Below are 6,506 nucleotides of genomic sequence, written 5' to 3' on the forward strand. Positions count from 1 at the left end.
TTTAAGAAAAGACTATGAAGATGAAAACAGCAGTCCACTTTTGAGAGACTAGCCTCTAAAAACCTTATGAATAGCAATGAAACTGTCTGATATAGTGCTACAAGGTGAACCCCTCAGGTTGGAAGACGCTCAAAATATGACAGAGGAAGAGTTGCTTCCTCAAAGTAAAGTCAACCTTAATGACAGATGAAGCAACACTTGGGTACCTTCATTTGTGGATGAAACTCTATCCAAAATGAGAAAAACAGCTGCACACATCAGAATTTGGAATGTATGAAGTATGAATCTAAGAAAATTGAAAATCATCAAAAGTGGAATGGAACACATAAGGATTGATCTCCTAAGCATTAGTGAGCTGCCTGGTATTCACCATTTTGAACCAGACAATCACATGGTTTACTGTCGCAGGAATGACCAATTGAAGAGAAATGGAGTTGCATTCATTGTCAAGAAAAACATATCAGGACCTATCTTGAAACACAATCCTATCTATGATATGATATCTATATATTTACAAGGAAGACAGTTAATACAGCTATTATTCAAATTTCTACATCAAAGTTAGTGATGTAGAAATTGAAGAATTCTCCCAACTTTTTTTGTAGGAGAAAGACAATTGATTTACAGCCTCAGAAACCCTATACAAGGTCCCTATGAGTACGAACCAACTAGATAAACCCTAACAGCAACAACTTATTCATTGCAAACACCTTTTACAACATATGGGATACACAGAAATCAAATTAACTTCATCTGTGGGAAGAGACAATGGAAAAACTCGATACTATTAGTTAAACCAAGGCTGACTGTGGAAAAAACCACCAATTGCTTTATATACAAATTCAGGCATAAGCTGAAGAAAATTAAAACAAGTCTATGAGAACCAAAATACAATCTTGAGTACATTGTTGTTGTTGCTAAGTGCTATCAAGTCATTTCTGACTCATAGTGACCCTGTTTAGAGTTTCCAGTGGGTGAATGATGACTTTGAACTGCGGACCTTGCAATTCAATCAGAGACCATCTCAAAAATAGATTTGATACATTGAACACTAGACCAGAGGAGTTGTGGGATGGCATCAAGAATACCACACATAAAGAAATCAAAAGGTAATTAAAAAGACATGAAAGAAAAAGAAAAAAAAAGACCAAAGTGAATGTCAGAAGAGGCTCTGAAACTTGTTCTTGAATGTAAAGTAGCTAAAGCGAATGGAAGAAATGATTATGTAATAGAGCTAAACAGAAAATTCCAAAGGGCAGCTTGAGAAAACAAAGTACTAAAATGAAATGTACAAAAACTTGGAGTTAGAAAGCCAAAAGGAAGAACATACTCAGCATTTTTCATGTTTAAAGAACAGAAGAAAACAATCAAGCATCAACTTACAATATTGAAAGATTATCTGGGAAGAATATTGAACAATGCATGAAGCATCAAAAGAAGATGGAAGGACTTTCAGCAAGATGGTGGACTAGGCAGATGTAATACATGAATCTTCTACCAGCAAATTACGAGAGACCAACTAAAACAGGCACAGATGAAAATCTTGGAACCCTGACCTTCAGAGGAAAGGTTAGACACATATATTGAGTGCCTGCTGGGAGGAGAAGCTGAGCAGGTACAGCTAGAAAGGGAAACTAACTGGTGAACGACTGGCCAGACATCTTGAATTTTTGTAAGCTGCTTTGGTAACAGAAGGTAGCCTGGAAGAGCAGATTCACACAGGTAATTCCTTCTTTTTCCCTAGGCTTCCCTAGTGACCAGAGGTGTGGCCAGACCAACATTAGTCTAGCAGAAACCCTCATAGCCAGCCACCCTACCCTACATGCCATGGGGTCCTGACAGGCACAGAATCCAGCTCCATCAAGGGCCTCTACGAACTACATCTGGATTGAGTGCTCTGAAAATAGATAACAATTAGGCCTACTGGAATTCCACTCCATTAAGTGCCAGAAACTCCACTATCACATGCCTCCTACACTCACCTCATGAGCTCTTTGGTTGGCAGAAGGCCCCCAGAGTTTTCTCCTCTCTGTATCCAACAGCTATCCTTTTTTGGGGGGTGGGGGGGTTATTTTTCCTTTTGTTGTTTTGTTTATTCTTCCTTCTCTCCCTTCTTCTCTTTCTATTACCTTGAATTTTATCTTTTCTCTCTCTACTTTTGTTTTACCTTCTTTCCTTCTCTTCCTCATTTCCCCTCTTCTTTTTTTCCTTTTTTGATCTTTCTTTACTACTCTCAATTCTCTTTCTCTTTACATCTTCCCTGTCCTGGTTTTTCTAAGTGGCTTTTCTAATTTTTAGTTCTTCGTTTTATTTTCTCACCTATTTCTCTCTTCTATAGTTCAATTTTTTTTTTCTTCCTTTAGTTATTATATTCTTTTTTCTGGTTATTAACTGTTTTTATTTTTTTCTTCTTTATTATTTTCTGTGTTCACTGTTGTTTTATTTATTTATTTATTCTGTTTGGTTTTCTTGTGTGTCTGGTGGTGGTGGTGTGGGAGTATTTCTCCTCTTTCTCACCCAACAGGAGACAGAAACCATGCTCACAGAGCCAAGCTACAACCTTACCCTCTGCAGTGCCACCCACTGAGCAAGAGCCAATACCAGTTCCTATATAACCTGACCAATGATAGCAGCCAACACTAACATCAGTCACAATATCAACAGCAACCAACACCAACCCTAAACTGAGAAGCATAAATATCAAATAAAGAACACTGCACAGGCTTCCATTCTCTAACTATACCCACAGAAGAAAGTTGGTGAAAGCCTAAGAACACACCAACATACAATCATTAATTAAATACAAATAGAAAAATATCACCATGTCCCAGGTAGAAAAACAGAGATTTTAGATCACACAAAGAAACAAGAGAGACTGGCTCAACAAATAACCAAGATGCAGAGTCAGCAAATGCTTCTGAGGAAGAAAAGATAAATGGAACTAGCTGAAAAAGAATGCAAAAAGATGATATTTCAGTACCTTCAAAGGAATGACAGAAAGATTGAAAGATTAAGGAAATCAAGGAGAACACAGAGAAAAACATTAGAAGAATTCCAGAGAATACTACAAGAACAAACAGACAAAATAAATGCAAATTCTGACACAATATAAAATCTGCAAATAGAAATCTAGGAGAGTAATCCTAAGATTTAAGAAATTAGCAATACATTTAAACAGCAAAGAAGTATATTTGAAACAACAGAAGCCTGAATTAGTTAGCTTGAAGATAAGTCTCTCAGTGCTAGTAAGCTAATAGAACCAGCAGAAAGAAGAATGAAGAAAGCCTAAAAGTTATATGGGACACCATGAAAAGGAACAACTTGCAGATAATTGGAATTCCAAAACAGGAAGAGACAATATAAAGCACAGAGAAAATTGTCGAAGAGGTGTTGGAAGAAAACTTCCCTAACATCATGAAAGATGAGAAGACACAAGAAGCTGAACTAAACTCAAACAAGATAGATCCCAAAAGAAAATCACCAAGACATAACACAATCAAACTCTCCAAAATCAAAGACAAGAAAAGAATACTGAGGGCAGCTTGAGAAAAACAGAAAAAAAATCTGAAGAAAGACTGTTATGTGGGACATCATGGAGAGAAATAACTTACAGGTGATTGGAGTTCCAGAACAGGAAGAGATAATAAAAAGCACAGAGAAAATAATTTAAGATCATGAAATTATTTAACATCACAAAAGATGAGAGGATAAGCATACAAAAAGTTGAATGAACTTCAAACAGGATAGATTCCAAAAGAAAATCATCAAGACATATCATAATCAAACTTTCCAAAACCAAAGACAAAGAAAGAATCCTCAAAGCAGCTTGATAAAAACAAAAAGTAACCTACAAAGGCGAACCAATCATACTAAGCTCTGATTTCTCAGCAGAAACCATGCAGGCAAGGAGACAATGGGAAGACATATACAAAACTCTGAATGAAAATAATTGCCAACCAAGAATCATATACCCAGTAAAGTTGTTCATCAAATACAATTAAGACATTTTCAGATAAACAGAAGTTAAAGAGATTTGTAATAACCAGACCAACTTTACAAAAAATACTAAAGAGTGTTTTGACTGAGAACTAACAACAGCAGACAGCAGTCTGAGATTAACATACATGATGACACCACCCAGAACTAAATCTGGATATGTTGTTGTTGTTAAGTGCCTTTGAATTGATTCCAACCCAAAGCAACCCTGTATAGCGTTTCCAAGGAGCAGCTGATGATCTTGAGCTGCCCACCTTGCAGTTCAAACTGACTTTGCAGTCTAGCACAATAACCCACAGCGCCACACCAGGACCCCAAACAAACCTATAAGACTGAAAATAGGGAACCAGAGATATCAATTTTTAATGAAGTCAACTACAAAGCAAAAAGAGGGAATAGTGTATATACAGAACTTTCAAATGGTGAGGAAGTCAAGTAGATTTCAAAATAAAGCAATGTATTAAATGAGGAAAAATTAATAAATCATAGGGTGACCCCCAAAGAAAATTAATACACCTTCACATCAAAACAAAATATAGGAAAATCAGAAAGAATTAGTAAACATTAACACAACAGAAATGAAAATGAAAAGAAAGCCCACAAACAAAATGAACTTGGTGCAGAAAACTATGTGAAACAAAGAAACCAGCAGATGAACCTGGAGGACAGTGTGCTGAATGTAACTGGTCAATCACAGAGGGACGTGTGTTCTATGAGACCGCTGTTATAAACAGTTGAAGAATAATGATGAATCTGAGAAACACCTCATAGCATGGATGAACCTGGAGAACATTATGATCAATGAAATCAGTCAATCACAAAAGGACAAATATTGTATGAGACCATTATTGTAAAAACTTAAAAAGAGATCTTCATACTAAAAGAAACATTCTTTGCTAGTTACTAGATGTGGGAAGGAAGAGAGCATAATTCACTGGCTAGAGGGTAGACACATATTAGTTAAGTAATGGGGAAGGCAATTGGCAAGAAGTGGGAGGGCAATATGCAAGAAGAGGGTGGGTGGCAGAAGAATGAAGACAAGACGATAGGTGAAGACACCGGGAGGTATGCATAGGCTAAACAGAATAGAGGTAAACAGTCATATATACACAATGTTGAAATAACATGGAGATACATGGACTGAGACATAAGCTGAATGGATATGGGAGAAAGAGTTGTTATTAAGTGCCATTAAGTAGGTTCCAACATATAGCTACCTGTATAGGGTTTTCGAGGAGCACCTGGTGGGTTTGAACTGTTGATGTTGTGGTTTGCAGTCCAGTGCTGATCCTACAGTGCAACACCAGGAGTCTATATATATATACTCCGCAAATATATAAATATATAAGAGTTTGAAAGAGGATTTTGTACATGTAAACACAACTATGATTGTGAACAGCGGGCAAATGATGAGACTTCTTAGATATTATCAAACATCTTAAGACAATGAGTTGCTGGGTCTGGGGACTCAGGACAATATTCTCAGGGAACACCATGGTCAATTGACATAACATAGTCCACAAAGGCAACGTTCTACATCCTACTTGAGTGAGTAGTGTCTGGGATCTTAAAGGCTCATGAGCAGCCATCTAAGGTGCAGCTATTTGTCTCTCCATGCACAGAGGAAAGACGAGTGATAAGAATTGAAGAGGCTTGGAATTAACTTGTCCAATGTGCTAATGGAACATCTGAGCATCAGCCTCCATGACTCTGACAATGCCCTGATACCACTGCCCACTGCTCTGAAAGGGGTCACATTAGAAGGTCCTAGAGATAGTGGGAGAAAATGTGGAACAAAACTCAAAATTTTGTTTAAAAACAAAAACAGGTTTACTGGTCAGAAAGAGACTGGAGGAACCTGAGACCATGGCCCTCAACCACACTTCAGGTCTGGAAAGGAATTCACCCTCATGGCCCGATTTTCAGCTGAGTGTAGATGGGTGGTATATGGGGGACAACAACACTAGCAAGGTATGCTCACCATGGAATGGTCAATCATTCAGAACCAAAAGGGCAACATTTTTATACACATAATTAAAGTATCCATTGACATGTACAGAGAACTAACACTATTTTATGCAAATATTTTTTTGTAGATGAAAAAGTATGTATAGTGTTCTGTTTAATACTCATCCTTGTATTAAAAAAATCACTGAGCCAGCAGATACTGTCAGCAATTAATTGGCAACAGAGTTTTAGGTGAGGAATCTGTGTATTTTTTTCTGAAACTAAATAGCATGTGTTGTCTTTTGTATGATCATCTTGATTTAATTTGGTATCACAGTCTAATTTTGCTCATAAGCCAATTTTTCTGCACTAAGCAGAATACTGCTACCTCAGTCAGTATATTTGGTTTGCTACTTCCTCAGCCCCAGCCCCTCCACTCACCTTCACCTCCATCTCCTGCCCCACCTCCCTGCTTAGCATTTCCTCTAGGGTTTCCATGGTTTTGTTTACATTCGTCTTAATAAGAGGTATGCCTGTTTTTGCCTGTACAGAAAACACTGTTC

The sequence above is a fragment of the Chrysochloris asiatica genome, unplaced genomic scaffold, assembly GCF_000296735.1.
Source record: "Chrysochloris asiatica unplaced genomic scaffold, ChrAsi1.0 scaffold00024, whole genome shotgun sequence".
Lineage (NCBI taxonomy): Eukaryota > Metazoa > Chordata > Mammalia > Afrosoricida > Chrysochloridae > Chrysochloris > Chrysochloris asiatica.